The following is a 20382-nucleotide window of genomic DNA, read 5'->3' on the forward strand; positions in this document are numbered from 1 at the left end:
CCTCTTTAAAGGTTTTTGGGCCAGCCCTTACTGGCTTGAAATGTAATATATCTTATACTTGCATTTTCCTCTAGTTTTGTCTACATAAGCCTCAGGGGGAAAATGCTTATATATCCTCCTGACCTTTTAGTAAATTATTGTGGGCCTTAGAAACACATTTTTCTCTGCACCTCGCCATCCTATCTTATGTATTGAGATGTTGGGTTGTGAATAAATTCTCTTTGTGTATGTTATCTGAGACACTTGCCAACATGTAGGAGTGGTCGGGCCATGACAGCAATGATGTGTTTTAAGGGACTGATTCATATAGCCTGAGAAACGTCAGCCTACAAATACAAAGCCTGATTATTCCAAGGTGTGTGTAGATTAACTCTTCACATTGATGTAGAGCTTTATCATTGGCTAACCAGTATCATATTCAGTGTAACATTTAACATGACTGATTGTAACTCTTCCTCCCTAGTAGTTAGGTAGTTAGGATCCCATACCCATTCTGGTCACTAGTATCTTTCATCTCTCCTGTTCTGCCCTCCTTCTCTTCCTTTCTTGTGCACGACACAAATATGCTTATATTACAAATGCAAACTATATTTTAAAATGTAGTCTATATCCTCAGTGGCCTACAAGATTGTTTAGGATGTAAACATGATATATAACAAACAAAGCTTATACAGACACTATCTGATAAGACCTATGAGAGCCATAAGGACCAAGTGCCACTAAGTCCATAAACACACAGAGGTTAGCAAGATTATTTCTGTTGGTGAAAGGAGACTCATGCAAAGTAGGCAGGATTTGAGCTAGGTTTTCAAAATGAGTAGGGTCATTATATTTTCAATAGATGAAATGTGAGAAAGACTATGTTAAAGGTAAGCAATGATTGACTAGCATCTGGGCAGATTGACAGGAAGAAAAAATGAAACTCCTGGGAAAGCATGGCAAGCAAAGAAGAAGAGTGTGGGAAGGAGAGACTGCAGGACAGGTGGCCAATGGTCTGTTCTGACACATGTATGAAGAGAGCTGGGAGAGTCCTGGGGGAATATCTGTGTGTCCTATTACCAGCCTTGGTGTGGACTCCATGCTTCTATAAGTGAAGCTTAAGCCTGGCCTTTTTTTTTTTTCTTAGGATTTTATTTATTTATTTGACAGAGAGAGAGAGAGCACAGGCAGGGGAGCTGCAGAGGGAGAGGGAGAAGCAGGCTCCCCACTGAGCAGGGAGCCCGGTGTGGGTCTTGATCCCAGGGCCCTGAGATTGTGACCTGAGCTGAAGGCAGACCCTTAATCGACTGAGCCACCCAGATCACCCCTCCCCCTTTTTAAAGCAATTATAGTTCATCCTCAGGCCTTTCTCTCAAAAATCACTCCCAAGCCAGATGTTATCTACACTGGAATTGTATAATTATTTGTGAATATCTGAAATCAGAATTTCACATTTTTCTTACTTTTATTTCTAATATGTTTTATCTATTTGTTTTGGCTCTTCATTCTAGGCCTGGAAATCATCTTGGATGTAGATTCTGTTACCTAGCATTATCAGCTATCCCTACCATCTTGATTTTATGAGACTTTCTTCCAGGCTAACAGTAATTGATGTGTCAACACCCTTTGGTGTCAACACCACTGTTATTACATCAAATACAAACATGTCTAATAACACTTTATTCAGCCTTCACCTCTCCATCAAGTCAAACACTTCGAAGGAATCACACTGCTTAAGCTCTTCTGATTTACATGCCTACTGACCCCATCAAAAATTTAAATCAAGTCATTTGGTTGGATGCATTCTTTATTCCTTTTTACGTATAATTAAGCTGTCAATAAATTGACTATTCCATAATAGTTTTTCAGGTATCTGAATCAAATATACTAGGTTAGAACCCTAAAATTCATCTTGTTATTTCTTATATAAAATTAGCCCACTTGTCTATCTCCAGTGTTCTGGTACCTCTCTTTGTTCAGCATGATTCTTCAGATATTACTCAAAGTGGTCAGTTTAAGATTTCCAGGGGGGAATTATATCCAATAGCTCAATAAAATGTCCCTAAGTAAAGGATTTTCAGGTATCTGAGAACATGAAAGAGGACTATGACCACAGCAGCGTTCTTGAAGTTATACCTCTCTGTGCTTACCTTCCCTATAGAAAACCCTCATGGCGCAGGTAAGGCGCAGAGCTCTATGCCTCGGCATTCCTTCAGCTTGTTACTCAGGGGACCAGGGGAAAGGAATAGTTATTGGAGGAGTCATACCCTGGTAGGAATTTTTCAATACATTCGGTAACTATTTTCATAATGGCCTAAAAGAAGAGGAGTCTGGAATCAATTTGTAACTCTTTTTCATGCCTTCCCACTCTGCTTACTTTTTTGATGGATAGTTTTATGGTAACTACTAACAGAAGATTTGTCCTGGTCAGGCAAGCTCTGCTCCAGGTCATTGCTCCCTGGAGAGTGTGTGCCTGTGGAGAAATCACTTAAGTAATGTCTCTGGGTATCAAGTGTACTAACTGTGAAATTGGGACCCCCTGGCATTAGCAACTGTACCATCCAGTAAGTAGGTGTGCCGAGTTTGTGATAAGAATAGCTTTACCTGTGTGGTAATTGTGTTTCATGATTAATATCACTTCAACTCAATCCAGGGCCACACTCCTTCTTTGCACTCCTTTCCAGCTTATTGCCAACTTCTTGTATCCATACTTAAGGTTTGTAAAACTTCTTTGGGACTTTCATCCTTTGTATACTCTGAGTTCTAGTTAAATTACATTCTCCATCACTGGGAGAAGCTGAAGGAATTTATGAAAACACACCTATATGGCAATTCTTCTATACCCAAATAATGAGATCATTTAAATTTTTTCTCCAATTAAATGCCATTCTCTTTTGTCCAGCTCTTCTGCACGCTCTTAAAGTGACTTTTCATGGTGTGTGTCCTCTTTTGTTTAACCACCCGGAAATTGAAGTGCTTCAGGCCTTTTCATTCTTGCATAAAACCTTGGCTGCTTTTTCTTCCCAATATTTGGAAAAGTCAAGGTATCATGTGAGCTGCCAAGCACACTGGGGTGGGATTTGGAAAAGATCCAGGACCATATTAGTTCTCTCCACTCCTTTCCAGCTCATTGCAAACCTCTTGTGTCAGTCTCCTAAGGTTTGTAAAAGTTCTGTAGGACTTTCATCCTTTGCACACTTGCCCTCCTACCCCCAAAGAACTGAATTCCAAAATTACCCCCTAACATGGATTCAGATTAACAATAGACCAACTGGCTGGGAAGCACTTGGAAATAACCACTTTCCTGGTGGGAGCATTGGAGTAAGAGAAACTTGTTCAGACCTCAGACTTATCCTGATTGGCTGTTAGGTGAATGGCTGAGACCTATTTCCCCCTTTTGATTTAATGGGAACAGGTCAAAGGGCCTTTGAAAAGTATGCAACACTTCCAGTTTAAAATAGATCTTGGAAGACATTGAAAGAAGAAGGAAGAATGTGGAAATGCAATGGGACAGGGTTCTTTGATCCTAAACCCAGTCAGAATTTTAATTAGCAGTACATGTAAGACCAAAGAGAAGGACCTCCCATACAGCGGGCCAAGTGAAATGGAAGTTCCAAGAAATGATTGAGTTGTCCTATTTCCGACTGAATCCATCATGAAGGCCTGGGAGATTCTGGATGAGGAATCTTCCTTGTCTCCATGTATTTTGAATAAGTAAAATTGTTGGTAATTTAGAAGGTGTCTCTAAAACAGAACGAGAATATTACCTATGAATTATATACTATATGTTACATATATATACATATAGCATAATGGGAAGAATTTACTACCCTTTTCCCCTTCCCTCCTTCTCCCCAATTCCCTCTCAAGAGTTCTGAAGACTATCCCTGGTGAGGATTATTACGATGAAGAGCAACTTTAGGAAAGAATGTAAGGACCTTCCAAAATTTGGAAGTTGAGGCAAGAGGAAGAACTAGCACAGGAGCTTTTAGCAGCAGCCATAAGGTAGAAGGAAAATGGAGAATGGGATATGGCCTAAGGTAAGAGACGAAAACATCTTCGGTGGTAATTGCTGTCAAAACTGTCGAGAAGTTGAGTAAGATGAAGTTAGAAAAGTAACCATTATGTTAGAGAAGAGGGAGGCCATTGCTGAACTTGACAAGAGTAATTTCTGTGAATAGTGGAGTGAAAACTCCATGTGCCAGAATTAACATAAAAAAGTTGAGTTATTCTAAAAATAGGCATATTTTTGTTTGCGATGATGAGAAATTTAGGGGAAAAAGTCTGATGTGGCCTCCAAGTCCTTTTCATACCAGGGGACAGGATCTCTGGCCCCCATTTCCAACTACCTGCCCCTGTGGGACTTAGCTATCAAGGAGCATCACCAAATCCTGGGTCAAAACTCTGAGATGTTTAGGAGACGAGGTGATATAGATTAAGGTAATTTGGAGCAGGAATTTACTTTCAGGGGAGTGAGATTCTGTCTTACACACAAGGCTGGGGTTTATGGGAGGAAATGGGAGGGAATTCCCACTAAGACAATATACTATAATTCCTTTTCTGATCTGTCCCAATTCCTTTTGTCATTCCCTTTTTCCTTTCAAAAAAAAAAAAAAACATTTTGGACCACCCATTAGTGATCAACATTAGAAATGGTGGGAAGTGAAGCAGTACATAAAACTTCCAAAGTCCCTGCCTTAATTAGTCATCATATTCAAGTAAAGATATCTATGTATATCCATATCTTGATGCAAATGAAGACACCATATGCTAAAGGAGAAGGGAAGTCCTGCTTAAGGCACTGTAGTAGTAGTTTTCAACCTTGGATGCACATTATAATCATTTGAGTGCTTAGGCCCCTCTCTGATAGACTGAATCATTATGTCTGGGTGTGAGACCCAGTTATCAGTAACAATCACCCCAGGTGAGTTCAGATTTCAATGTACTCCCAAAGTTGGGGACCGATGCATTGGAACAGTGGCTCTCCACATGTGCTCCCTGGGCTAGCAGCATCAGCAACACCTAGGAATTGTTGGAGATGCAAACTTGCCAGTCTCACCCTAGGCTTGTGGAATCAGAAATTCTGGGAATGGTGCCCAACAGTCTGTGTTACCAAAACCTCCAGGTCATCCTGATGTGGACTAAAGTTTGAGAACAGCTATATTAGAGAAATCAACTTTCCAAAGTCTACAGGAAGAGAGGCTGGGTACAGAAGTATCTGGAGACATATTTTTTTTTAGGACATAAATATTTAACAACCAATCAATACAGTGTGGAGAATGTTCTATGGCCCAGTTCTATGAAAAGCAAGAGAGAAATATTTCTGCCTTCAAGGAATTTATAGTCCTAACTGGGAACATACAGAAAAATTAGAGATCAATAAGCCGTATAGAATTATGTATAAATAATTACACATTTAAGTTTACACATTTATGAGTGGTTTTCTGGTAACATGGGTGATATTACAGAGACTATTTTAAAAACTTTAATATGGTTCTTAAACTTCAATCACAAGTTGACTGCATGACTATTCATAGTCACACTTTCTTTCCTACAGAGTTTCATAGACTTTCTTCCATTTTCTTCTAGCATTACTTGTTGGAAAACTCAGAGCCTAAAAGGAATTTTCCCCTTTGTAGGTGACTTTCTTTTCTCTGCTTGGATATTAGGAGAAAATGTTCATAATCATTATAACTTAACTGAAATTCAATAACCAGGAAGTGTCTTGATGACTAATCTCTTTTCTGAATGAAGGTGTGCTGTTTTCACCTGCAAATTCAGTACTTCACTCATTTCAGAATAATTTTTGTATTGTATTGTATCTCTGATTTTTTAAAACACAACTGAATTATATGGGCTAGTCCTAGTCCTAGTCCTCTATAACTGTGAAGAGTTGCTAGAGGTATTTGGAGTGGAATGTTATGATAGGCTGGAATTGGTTTCTCAGTTACGATACCAAAAGCACTAGCAATAAAAGAAAAAACAGATAAACTTGACCAAAGTTAAAAATTCCTGTGCTTCAAAGGACACTTTCATGAAAGTGAAAGACAACTCATAGAATGGAAGAGATGTTTGTAAATGATATATATGATAAGGGTCTAGTATCCAGAATATATAAAGAACTCTTAAAATTCAACAATAAAAAGACAACACACTTTTAAGGATTTGATTAGACATTTTTTTTTCCAAAGAAGGCATATGTGAAAAGATACTCAACATAGTCACTAGGCAAATGAAAATCCAAACCACAGTGAGATACTATTTCACAGACACTATAATTTAAAAAGACAAACAAATAGCAAGTGTTGCAGAAGATGCAGAGATATTGGAATCCCTAACATTACTGGTGGGATTGCAAAATGGTGCAGCCACTTTTGAAAACAGTCTGGCAGTTACTCAAAATTAAAAATAGAGTTGCCATTTGACCCAGCAATTCCACTCCTAGGTATATACTTAACAAAATTGAAAACATATGTACACATCAAAACTTGTACATGAATCTTTATATCAGCATTATGCACAGTTTGGAAAGAAGTAGGAAAAACACAAATATCTATCAACTGATGACTGGATACACATGATGTGGTATAGCCATACAATGAAATGTTATTCAGTGATAAAAAAGAATGCTCCATAAGAAAGAATGCTGCAACATGGATGAATCTTGAAAATATTATGCTTCATGAGTGAAATCAGACACAAAGGACATATATGATTTCATGCATATGAAATTTCCAGAATAAGCAAATCTATAGACATTAAATAGATCGTGGTTGCCTGGAAGAGGGTTGGGGTGGGGGGATGGGTATGGGGTTTCTTTCTGTGGTGAGTCAAGTGTTCAAAATTGATTGTGGTGATGATTGTGCACTTCTATGAATGTACTAAAAGCCATTGAAATGGGCAATTTCTATATTATGTAAATTTTATCTTTAAAAAGCTCGAGCACTGTGAATTGTGTAAGACTGCTGAATCACAGACCTATACCCCTGAAACAAATAATACATTATATGTTAATAAAAAAAGAATTAAAAAAAACTTAGTAGGTTTCTGTCCTATATGCTTCCAGTCAGTTCCATATGCCATTAACCACACTCAAAAGATATTTTAAGAATAATTCTCAAATTTACTTAATTTCTTTGCTTTCTTGCCTCTCTAGCTCCTCCCACCCCCTCTCAATCTCACTGTGGCTCTTGTGCTTTCTCTCCCTCTTTCATCCCTGGGGTTTGCTGCAATAACTATGGAGGCCATACCTTCCATGTGTTCTTTGCCCCTAGTCATTTTACCAAATTGAAAGGTTTTATGGACCTTTGCTCTCAAAGTCTCTTTTAGTACCACCTGTTAATGCTTGGGATTCAGAAGTATTTGTTTTTTCCAGTCCTTTAAGGCTCTGAATTTCTGGACTTCCAGTGTTCACTTTTATATCTGCTTGTTGCACACTGGATGAATCATTCCTGAGACCATTTATTTCTTGACACCCCTTGATGACTGGAGCCAATACAACCACACTTAGCACCCACCTTCAGTTTTCCCACGTCTTTCCCTCTAGCTTCAAGGTGTAGGCATTGGCCTGTCCCTGTGTCATTACAGACAATAGCTCTCCCAAACACCTTGCTGCTGGGTAACATGAAGCTCTACCTCTCCTGCCTTCTATATTAGTTTCCTTGCTTGCTGTTCAATGCCATATATTTTAGATGTATGTCAGGGCTGGTATCCTCAGTCTATAGCGAGGTACCAGTGGGAATTTTTGAGTGGCAGGGAAAAGATCAGAATAGAGGTCTGTTGTCGTTTAAGATAACAGTAAACAAAGGTCAAACAGATTCCCAAGGAAGTAGAATTGTCTCTATTACTTAGCTCCGTCTGTCTGCAGCAACCATTTTCATGGAGTTGACTTTGCAAGTGAAATAATGCAATGGAGACAACATCAGCTCTGGAAGGATCACTGGTGCTGAACACTGGTCAGAGTCAACCCGGATTTCAGTTTCTACCCTTTGCCTCTTGTCATGCTATGTAGTGTTTGGGTGGTTTTAATTATAAGTTTACAATGAGGAGCAATTAGGAAGCAAGTTGGCTGGAGAGAATGAGAAGAAATGTTGTTGCTAGCATTTTCTTATTGGAAGAAAATAATTCTGGGACCTCAGGAGATCAAGATGAAGAAAGAGTGAGCATGTGAACATAAAATTTCTTTATGCTGTTTCAGTTTAACAATGAGGGGGAAAAGGAGCAGAAAGAAGCCACGTGAGCATTTTCCTGTAGAGAGAATACAGTGATTTTTGTTCAGTGAAAGTGATAAAATGTTTTTTTTTTAAAAGCAAAATTTCTTGGACATTTCCCCATGTTTAATCACAACCATAGTATGACTACACTACATTGATTTAACCAAACCCCTCTTGTCAATTCTCATTGTCTTTTTTAAAAAAGTGAGTTTTATCTTTAAAACTATTTTATTTTGAAAAAAAAAAAAGCAGAAATAGTGCAATCTTCTTCCATAACCCTAAAACTAGGTTCATCATTTCTTAATATTTTGCCCTATTTGTTTTATTGTTATCAATGTGACATTATTAAAAGAAGAGGTCATAGTAATTTTCCTCACTAGGCAACCACACTAACAATATGAGTCTACCAAACCACCAATCAGCCAATTAATACTTAGTTTCAACTTTCTGTCAAGATTCTGAGGATACAAAAAGAAAATGAAATATGGTACCTCTTCCCAAGAAGCTTATAGTGTAGGTGGAGAGACATACTAACTTACATGAAGCCCGTTTTTAAATAGGAAGAGACTGAAAGTAGTAGAAATTCATGGAAGCCTGAAAGGATTCTAAAATTATTAGTTACAAGGAAACTTAGAACTTATCCTCTCCAACCTCCCTATTTTATGAATGAATCCTCTCTACATTATTTCTTGCTAGTGATCCTGAAGTCTTTGCTAAAATATTTTCAGTGGTGAAAACCCACTACTTTACAGTGGAGCTCATTCTATGTCAGCTCTGTGCCAGTGTTCTTCCTTACACTCAGCTAAAAAGGGGTTTGCTCTAACCTTCACCTCTTTGTTTCAGTTTAGCTCTAGTAAATGATACCTGGCTAATACCATCAGATATTCTTGGGTGGAGTTAGAATGCAAAACGTGGAGCAAAGTATAGACTCAGCACCAGGAGGAATATGAGATGTTGCCCAATCCCCTTCAGCTCTAACCAGCTGGAAGTTCTGGATTCTCTGTTACTTTCTGCACTTGGTTTTTAGCCTGAACACTGAACACTAGAGGACAAAGCCAAGGCTCTCCTGGAGAATGCTCTCGTGGTTGCTAAAGGCACTAATGCCATAAATTTCTGCACTGTATGAAACCAGATCTGCTAAACCAGCCCCATTTCCATGTTGCATTCCAGGTTGCTCCTCAGCTTCCACAGAAAGGATCAAAAGTTCTGTGTACTGCAGGGTAAGACCATCCTCCTCTTTGGCCTCTACATCTCACTTGGCAGGAGTCAAGGTAGAACCATAGGAATCAGCATTTCAGAATTTAGAACAGAGCCCTAAGAACCTATGGCTAAGACTGCTCTTCTTCTGGTCCCTATATCACCACTGTGGGATGAAGAGGTGGCTAGGACTCTGGGTTGTTACCACTCACTGCCTCTGTCACTCCCATCCTCATAGCCAAATGCTATCACTGACATGTGCCTAGACCACCAGGCTTTTCATCCCATCCACATAACCTCCACTGGAAGCCCAGGCTTCTGAGGTCACCACCACCATCCCCACATGGCTTTGTACATCCTTTTTTCTGACTCTTTCCTTCCCTCTCCAGCTCCTAAAACTAGAAATGGATTTACCGTGATGCCAATGAAGTTTAGGTTTCAGGGCCCTTCACATTACATGTCCCTTCCTAGACTAGGCTTTTTCTCCACCAGGACAAGGGAAAGGAAGCCACAGTGACAGTCTGGTGTTGAAGGCCTGGAGTTCTGCCTGCCTGGGGGTCTCTATCTATGCCCTGGAGAGGGCCCTCACCACCTATACGTGGAGACAATCTGCTCCTGCAGACATCTCGAATGTCCACACTCTACAAGAATAAAATGCATGTTATGTGGCTGATGGGACCCTTCCCAAATGAGCTACAAGGACTGCAGTTTTTAGAGCAGTTCCCTGAATAAGAGCCTCTGGATAAGAAACTGGAAGAAGTTTCAGTTGTAGCATTACCAACAAGGAAATTATTGAAATTGAAAGAAAAAACTATCAATTATTAAGAAAACACAAACTATCAATAATAAAGAACCCCCAAATTTCCATCAACCATGCTTGAAAAAAGACAAAATTATTTTGCTATTCCCTCTATAGAAAATATTACAAAATCACTGTCATATGAAAAGATAACTAAAGAGGATTCAGGCAATTGATAAAAGTGTGTCAGGCAGTTAATGCTACTAACAGTAATTTTTTTTGTTCTGGGTTTTATGGTGTTTACTTGTAATTTTGTATTCATTTTATATAAAGAGGGTTCTCCAAATTGTATAGCTTTGTCCTGACAAAACCTGTATTTATCCCAGAGTATTCCTTGAAGTTTTCAGCTACTGTCTCCTTATTCACGTCAACGCTATTCCAATCTTAAACTTGATTTTAATACCTATGGGTGTAATGTCTCTAATATCCTGGCCTCTCACTTCCTTGCTAGTCTCTTCTTCAAAGATAGTTTCCTTCACTCAACCTCAGTCACTCATTCCCTAGATGGCCCCTTCAGACCTTGTCATTATTGGTAAGGGCAACACCTCCATCGTCTCAGTTCAAGCACATCCCCCAACTTGACTCTCATCTTTGTGATGCATTTGCTTTCTGTCCAAGCTCCTACAAAGCTTGGACCTTACCCAGACCCCACTGACCCCACCACTTTCACTACCTCACACCACCTCATATACCCACGTTCCTCTTTATCCACTGTGAAGTCTGTGCTCCACCGTTATAATCCATCCTTCACATAGACCCTCAAACTGCCCTCGCCTTCTCTTTTTTTTAATTCAGAATCATTTGGCTAAAGTCAGCTCAAGGCTAACATGCATCATGTAGCTCAAAGTAGCTGGAGAACATTCAGCCATGTTGGCAAGTCTCGTTCAACTTTATGACTGCTCGTGTCCAGTGGGCCCTTATGCTGCTGAACTGTTCCTTCACTCACTTGCTTTCTTCAACTCTTTCATAGCTTCTCTACTTTCCTCAAGCATCCAACACCTCTTCCTCCATCCTCACTCTCAGCTACTTTGCATTTCACAAAGAAAATATTTTCTATATGCTCCCTCCAGCAATGTATCTATTTGCCTGTGTCTACTCCTTTCTTGGATACCTTCTTTTGGTGACTATGGGTTACATTTTCCCTTCACTGACTGAATGCACAGAAATCCATCCTCTTTAATTTACTAGCAGATATCTCTCCAGCAATCTCTCTTCTGTCTCTGTACCTTTGATCTCCTCTCTTTACTGGATCATTCCTGGCAGTGTACAAACTTTTTGATTTGTATCTTCCAGCCTATCATTTTTAAGTTTGCCTCTACAGAAAATCTCCCCCCAAATTGTCTATATTTGCTGTGATTCTTCTCCTCTTATGATCTTTCAAATCCACTCTAGTCAAGCATTTTATTTTATTTTATTTTATTTTTTTAAAGATTTTATTTATTTATTTGACAGAGAGTTAGCGAGAGCGGGGAGAGTGGGAAAGGGAGAAACAGGCTTCCCGCAGAGCAGGGAGCCCGACGCGGGGCTCGATCCCAGGACCCTGGGATCATGACCTGAGCCGAAGGCAGACGCTTAACGACTGAGCCACCCAGGTGCCCCTAGTCAAGCATTTTATATTGTATTTACTAAGGTCACCAGAGACAAATGTTGTTAATCCAGCAGTCAAATCTAAGACTTTATCATACTTCTATGGTGAGCGACATTTGACAAAGTCAATCATTCCTTCTTCATTGAAACATTTGCTTTGCTAAGCTTCCAGAAGATGACATTTCCTTGGTTTTCTCTAATTTCACATGCTTCTCCTTTTCAGTCTCCTTGCTGGTCTTTATCATCTCTCTGATCTCTAATTCAAGTTTCTCCTGAGCTAAATGTTTGGATCTTTTTTCTTGTGTAAATATGCTTACATCTTGAATTTCTCACTCAGTATTGTAGCTTTTAATATCATTTGATAGCCTAAAACTCTCCAAATTTATGTCTCTAGCTCAGATCCTTCTCTTAGAATCCAGATTCAGATATCCTGCCATGTCTTTGACATCTCCACTTGGATATATAATAAGCACTTAAAATATACCAACTCTAAAAGCAAAGCAAATTTCTGATCATGTCAGTAAGTTGCAAATTTGTCCTAGTTTTGCATACCAGCATCCTTAGAGTCTTTTTTTTTTTAAACTTTTCTCTTTATCTTATACTTCACATCAAATCCATGAATAAATCATGTTGGCTCTACCTTTAAAACATATCCTAAATCATAGCTCTCACCTTCTCACCATGCTCTTTCATTTGAGGGCTTGAAGTAGCTTCCTAACTTACTGTCTTGCTTATGTTCTTCCAACCCCTGCTCCTATATCCTCCACTGCTCATGGTGCTTTCTCAATAGAGTAGCCAGACTCACTCTTTAAATATGTAAATCAAATTATGTTTCTTGTTGGCTCAAAACCTTCCAAGGCTTCCTATCTCTCAAAAGGAAAGTTAAGTGTCTGACAGTGCCCTATACAAATTGGCATCTTATTGCATCTCTGACCTTCTCCTACCATTCCACCACTCACTCATTTGGCTCCACCTTGGCTTCCTTGTTCTTCAAACATTCCAGGCACACCACTGCCTTGGGACCTTTGCACTTGTGTGTCCTCTGTCTGGAACTCTCTTCTTCCAGACAGCCTCATATCTCATTCTCTCCTCTCCATCAAATCTTTGCTCAAATGTCACTTGCCTGATCACCCTTTCTAAAATTGCAAACTTCTTGCACTAGAACTCCCTACTTTCCTTTTTCCTGTAGTAATTTTCATCACTCACACACTATTTTTGTACTTATTTTGTTTATTGCCCCCACTAGAATGTGGGCTATAGTTTTGTTTAATACTATATGTCCAATGCCTAGAGGAGTGCCTGTTACATATTAGGTACTCAAAAAATAATTTTTGAATAATTGTGTAAATGATAGATTTGTGCTAAAGGGAAGAGATCAGCAAAAATGAGAGGGTAAGCAAAAAAAGCTTTGTGTTAGTTGAAGCTGCAGATTCCATGACTGGGAGCGGAAAGGACAGAGGAAGAAAAGTTGGTTGTGGCAGAAGGAGGAGAAGGAATACAGACAGGGAATAGCTGTGCCATCTGAATAGTCCACCCACTACAGGAGGAACAAGCATTTGCACTCTGGGGAGGGACACTTCTGGACACATTGGGGAGTCAGGGAAGCTAATGTTAAGCCACAGAGCAATTATGTATTTTGAATGACATTTTAGTCTCTGTGACTTCTGAGGTTTCTTTTTGTCTCTTTCATTTTCTTACATATGCTGTATTTGATAATACAAAAGATGCATTATTTACCCCCCAAAGAATTATAACAGTGTCTACGTTATGAATGGAATGTTAAAAATTGAAGATATAAAATAATGGATTGGCCTAAAGGCAGAAGGAAGTTCATATCACCCCACTGTCTCTACTTAACAGTATACATAACTCACATCAAAATAATTTCTTAAATTACTTAATTACTCTGTTAACTCTGATAAACACTTATGCACATTATGAATGAAAAGTGTACCTAGAAAGGTTAGGGAAATGTTGATAGAAGGTCTAATCTGTAAGTCTACTATTGGTAAAGAGTGCACGAAGGACAGTGGCCATGCTGTGACCTCCTAGTGGTGGGTGGGATGATATCACAAAGTAACTTAGTCAAGACTGGGGTTTCACATTCTTTTTTTTTTTTTTAAAGAAAAGTAGCAAAGCACTTTGTCATAGGTAGAATTTTGGTTATTCCTTTCACATTTTAGTTTTATATTTACTGGTACCATAACCCATGGCTCAAAATCAATGGAGACATTGCTACAATATTAGGTAGATGCTCCCTATTAATGATTTAGTAAAATAAATTAGGAAAAATTTGGTTACTGGCATTTGTTTACTGAAACCTGAATAAATCATGAGGATTCTAGAAATCAAGAAGAGAGGGGAGAAGCTGGTAGATGTAACAATATAACAAGAACAAACAAAACAATCTCCACAGTGGCCACATCCACAACATCTTATAAACTTGAATATTAGATAAAAGAAACTCAGAGAATTTAGTAACGATTGAAATGAAAATGTACCAACTATTAGTAACAATATACAGAGGGATTAACTCTTTTGTTGCTACAGACTAATGAGGAGAATTGAGTTATATTGAGCACAAAATATACCCAGTCCACAGCAAGTTAAAATCATCAACTTAAATACATTACAATGCTAGGAGAAAAGCTAAGTTTTGTCTTTCATAGATCAGATATACGGCCAAAGTTCTTTTGATATTTATTGTGCAAACCAAAAGAAAAAAAGAAAGATGTGGACTCTTTTAAAACGTACAATATGTGCTTGTTAAAACTTTTGGACATGAGAAGGAACACCACAGAGTTGTGTTAGCATGTGCCAATTTCATGAAAGGCCGTTTATAATAGTAAATATTGTATCTAAAGAAAAACTCTCAAATGAAATTTATATGTGTGTCCATGCAAATGGTGGATGAACAAGGATGGAATAAAATTGTTAATAGACAGAGACAGGTCCAGGCAACCTGTTGGGCTTTTAAAAATCTCAGCTTTATTAGTCTGTGCCAAGTGTTTGGAGGATACACTTATTTAGCTGTTAATTCTGAACAGACTAAGGTCAGTCATAAGCTTCAGATATGAGTGTCCTTGTGTGATTTAAAGGATTCAGGAAGAAGGAGTGGAACAGGTGGGTACAAGCCAGGGCTTCTGAAGTAACCCTGACAGGAGGAAGGAAGTGGCCCTCTTTGACAAGCGTGTGAATGAATTAAGACATCGTGGAATGCTGAATATCAAGAGGTAGTGGTAAAATCCCTTAAACATATGGAATTAGCAATGTCTCCACCTCTATGGACAATGATTATTGTTTGAAGATAGTGATGGTTCAGTATCCAGTAGAGAGAAACCAATGATGATGAAAGAGAATTACCTAGATTCTAGCAGTAGGAATGGATTTCCAGGAGGGTGGTTTCCCTGCTTTAGAAGATGAGGGTTTTCTAGTCTTTGAGGATGAAGATTGAAACTTTTAGTACTTTTTTTTTCACACTTAATCTGCTTATTACATATATACAAATGATAGTTATTTAAATATAAGTTTCTATTATAATACATTATTTATTATTCCATTTTCCTATTTGTGTTAATGTTAAGGCTAGATTTGTTTTCAGTCATACAGAAGTGTGACTTATTTTCTTCAAAATTATTTTTCTTTTCTTTTTTTAAGAATAAAATTTAGTTTTTATTCAGTTTCATAACAAAATAACTGTTCACAAACATGGGTATTTTCAAACAAAGGCAAAATCTTGGCACAGCAGTCTTCAAAATTATTTTTCTATATTTTTGTAACTTTAATGATTTGTCTATATATACTAAACATTATCATTCAGAGTTTTATTTTGCTGCTTGTTTATATAAGTTTTTACTGCTATATTTGCCTTTTATTTCTATTTAGAAGTCAAAGTTATTTTATAATGTGGCTTGCTTTTTAGTCCCTATAATTCACTAGAATACACTAATTTGCTCTTGCAGTGCCCCTGTATAGTATGAAAATTAATTTTCCAGCAAATATGCTCTGTATTGTCACCTAGCATATGTCCATTTTAATCACTATACATTTTCTTTAGCATTGTGATTTAATATTTTCCTTTCAGAATTAATAGGTTATATTATATATCCAGAACTTTAAAATCACTTTAATTTTTTTCAAAAAATTTTCTTAAAAAATTGAGATGCATCTTATATATCTGTACATTTTATATGAAAGTAAATATGATGTTTATAGCAAGCAATTAATAGCTAGGTAATCTAAGAGTATCAATTTTCCTGCAAACTAAAATTGTCCAATTAACACAAGCATATGCACATTGAATTGTATTTATCGTAATGTAATTTTAATCTTGATATAGTTGGTTTGACAATAAAATATTGGTAATAGAGAATTTGAAGACTTATGGACATTTTGCATCTATTATAGGTATTGTAGAAAACCAAAATATTAATTCAGTAGCAAACATTACTTTGTCATTTATGAATTCTTCTTTCTTTTTTCCAAGGAAAGAAATATTCAATTTATTAACAAATTTAGGGATGAGAAAATAAAATGCATGTCTGATTTCAAATTTTCTAAGTAAGTTTGTTAAAATTTCTCAGGAAATCTTAAATTTTTTGTCTTGCTATTTTGTGTTTAATGTTTTTAAATTTTAAAAATACAAATACTGAAAATAATGTAACAAAAACTCAGATGTTCACCTTTCAAGAATGCTAATGTTAAATTATTTGTTTCAGTTCATTCTTTATATAAAATAAATAAAGCATAGGGGCACCTGGGTGGCTCAGTTGGTGAAGTATATATCTTGGGCTCAGGTCATGATCCCAGAGTCCTAGGATTGAGCCCCACATCAGGCTTCCTGCTTGGCAGGGAGTCTGCTTCTCCCTCTGCCCCTCACCCTGCTCATGCTCTGTCTCTCTCAAATAAATAAATAAATAAATAAATAAATAAATAAATAAATAAGTGTATAGGTAAGGTCAAAGTCTCTTTTGTATCCCTTCTCGACTAACTTTATAATTGGAGAAGAAAAATGATGGATGGAGAACCTACCTGCTATTTGCTTCTCCTGCTCCCAAGTGGAAGCATTGAAAGCACTGTAGAATTTGGTTGTGTTAGAAACTGCACTCCTGTCAGACTTTTCAGACTTTTGTGGGGGGAAAAAAAACACAAAAACCACAACAGCCAAAAAGAGATAAATGAGGGTTGGGGCAATCTAAAACCCAGAGATGCTTCAACTTTGGAGTCTACATAATTTGGATCCAGACCGTTTTGCCTCTCACTCTCTCCTTTTAGGTTTATTCAAGAGCTTCCCATGTCCCAGGTGGATTTCAGAGAGCACTGGGCTTGAAATGCTATTTATCAGAATCATAGGATTTGCAAATTCAAGGCATGGGATTAGATGGCAAATCATCTTCATTTTACCGTTGAGGAAACGAAGGCCCAGACAGTAGAAGAAACGTCTTCAGGACACATGGCTAATTGGTGAATGAGTAAAGCCTGAGTCCATATGACCCCTTTTCCTTCTCCCAATTAATTCAGCTGTTTTCTAATCAATTTGAACCAGAGCCAGCAATTTTAAAATTCAGGAAGTTTCAAGATCATATTTCTTATACCAGATTTAGAATGGAGGGAAAACTGAAGAACTGCCTTAATTTGTCTATTGTCTAGTAGGACTTAAGTTCTTTTTTTAAAAAATATTTTATTTATTTATTTTAGAGAGAAAGAGCATGGGGGGAGGAGCAGAGGGAGAGGGACAAGCAGATTCCATGCTGAGTGTGAAGTGTGACGAGGGGCTGGATCCCAGGAGAGATCCCTACCTGAGCCAAAATTAAGAGACAGTCGCTTAATCGCTGAGTCACCCAGGAACTCCTAATAGGACTTAAGTTCTAAAAGAAGTTGTGTAAAACAGCAGGAAGAAATCCTTGGATATAAAATATCTTTTTCCAAGTGAATATTGTGTGATTAAATGGTTAACAGAGCCAAACTTCCCGGATGTCATGGACAGCCTTCAAAATACTCTTGGGGATGAAAATAGCATTGGCTGAATACCCAATGATAGAAAAACAGTTTGTGCTGCTTGCTAATTCTAGAATGTCCCTATGCCCACGGAGATGTCTTTTATGTAGGTCTTGTAAGAGAATACTATGTGTGTCTTCATGCATTTTTCATCAACTTTTCTTATCATTAATGTAGCCTTAAAGACTGGTCCTCATGGGCAGAAGAGAAGAGCGGCTCTGTCAGGAGGGTCACATGACTTAGCTCATTTACTCTTCACAATAGCCTGAAAGTGCATATTATTTAGCAGATTCATAAGAATTTTAGAGACAACAGCCCAAAGAGAGACTTCCTTCAACATTCAAAATGACTCCTACTCAACTTAGTAGGTTGTACAGTAGGGCATATTCTCCACCATCTGGAATTTTGGTTTCTGTGCTATAGATTTGAACATAGTTTATGCTAGTAATCCATTTGGGTACTTCCTCCAAGTTTACCATTTGATAATGTGTTATAGTTACAATACATAAGCTCAGAATAAGAACTGGCACAGCTACATACAACTCAAGGGTGACCTTGAGTTTGTTGTATAATTGCTTATCTGTAAAATGGGCGCAATGACATGCTTATTATGGTGAAAATTAGAATGGGAGCTATTATTGCTATTATGCATATCGTAATACAGAGCAGGCATGGAAAGATGTACAGCTGTGTGGTGGAAACCCATGGGTGGACTATAAATCCCCAGATCCATTAAGTCTTTGCCTAAGTCTACAAAATTGTACTGTTTGTTCTTCACTTTCCGTGTTTGCTTGTTTCCTACAAATTGGACCTATTGAGGAGATCTATTTTTCCTTCAGGTTTTGCACTGTTTCCTTGAGAATTACACTATTGCCAAAATACTGTCATGCTGTTCTTAACTTACCTTGTAATGTTTTGTCATTCTGTGTGGCTCAGAATGGATGAGCTGACTTTTGTTAACTGAGGGCTAGCGTGGAAGTTTCAGATCATTGCAGCTTCTCTCAGCAAGGTAGCCACAACCAGAAAGACTGAGGTTATGAAGAAATCAATCACAACCTTGCTTGAGGCAACCAGATATATGGCAGTATTTGAAACATTGATTTAAGCAACAGGCTTTCTTTGGAAATAAGACAAATCCTTAAAATTCTTGACAGGGCTTGTTTTCATCTTTAGAAGGAAATGGGTTGCTATGTTAATGAGCAAAGGACCCACTTATTTTCTTGGATAGGAAAATAAATTATAAGAAAATCTATTCATTTTCCTTCACTGCAATAAATTTATCTCTTCATTTCTTAACTAAGGGAAAAAAATCACAGTAATAATTCAACATAATGGCAATCCAAAAAGTATTTATATTTGCTTTGGGATTTGTTTTTGGTCTTACATTTTATATGTGCCTGAAGTTCTGTCTGAAATTTCACTTTTTATGAAATAAAGAAGTCCCTCTTCTCCCCCATAAGGCTGGAGAAGAACAGGACAGGCTTAGAAGCTGTTCAACTTCTCTGTCAGCCTCGGTCCAGATGCTCCCTGGTCCCTCAGCCAACTCTGAAATAGACAACATCTTCTTTCAGACTGAAGCTAGCCAAGCAGAACTCCCTGTTCTCCCTCTCTTCTCTCTCAAACATCCCACCTCCGCTTCAGAGGGAAGGAGGAAGAATAAACAGACTGAGATGCAAACAAAGGGCTAATGTAAACAGGAATGATGCTGTGACTAAAAACTGAAAAGCAAGATTTGCTCCAGGTATTTTGTGATAGTTGTAGTAGATGTGTCACAGGACTATTGGCTATTGGAAACTTACATTTCATTTTCTGACCACTCCATCACTATTTGAGGATCCCTATGGGGCATTTTAGTACTCCACGAAAGCTTTAATGAGCTCCAACACGTGTATAATAAACGTTAGCTCTGACATTCAATTTTGACTCAGCTTTTAAAATGGCATTAAATGTAACAAATGCAATTTATTTTCCAACTCAGTTTTTTGTATTTTATTTGTAAGTTTTACCACTGAAAATGAGGTTTTCTTAGATCATAGAATCTAGGAATTAACAAGCAGTTTGAAAGATTTTTGTGGGTAACATTTACTAAAATATTTTCCTTATTATTCATATTCTATTTTTCATACATAGACTTTTTAATAGAAACAATTTATTAAACATATTTCATCAGAATTTATTTTAGAATATCTTAAGATCCTGTCATCTGGCTCTATGTTGCTTAGAAAAAAATTATTTTCTTTTAAAATGGTATTTATAAACTATTTTGATACTTTTAACAAAGTTTAAATGAGTTAATTGTATTATTTTTCATACATGTATATAAATACATACATATAATTCTTTGTCATATATGTAGAAAGCATTTAGTGTTCAAAATCAGCGTAAGTTTGTAAGTGCACCTATGATCTGGAATTTGTAGGAAAAGTTATGATAAGTTTCTAGTTTAAATCCAATAACCGTACTTTTTCACAAATACGTAGTGAATTTGGTTAGATGCCCACTTAATGCTGAAAGTTGCAGCATGATTTTTGTGATAGTGACTTCATTTCTATTCCTTGACTTGGCCAGCCCTGTTGAATAGGGGGAGAGAGAGCACTGCGGCGGGGCTGT

This window comes from Mirounga leonina, unplaced genomic scaffold (genome assembly GCF_011800145.1).
Source record: "Mirounga leonina isolate KUSES-001 unplaced genomic scaffold, KU_Mleo_1.0 Mir_366, whole genome shotgun sequence".
Classification (NCBI taxonomy): Eukaryota; Metazoa; Chordata; class Mammalia; order Carnivora; family Phocidae; genus Mirounga; species Mirounga leonina.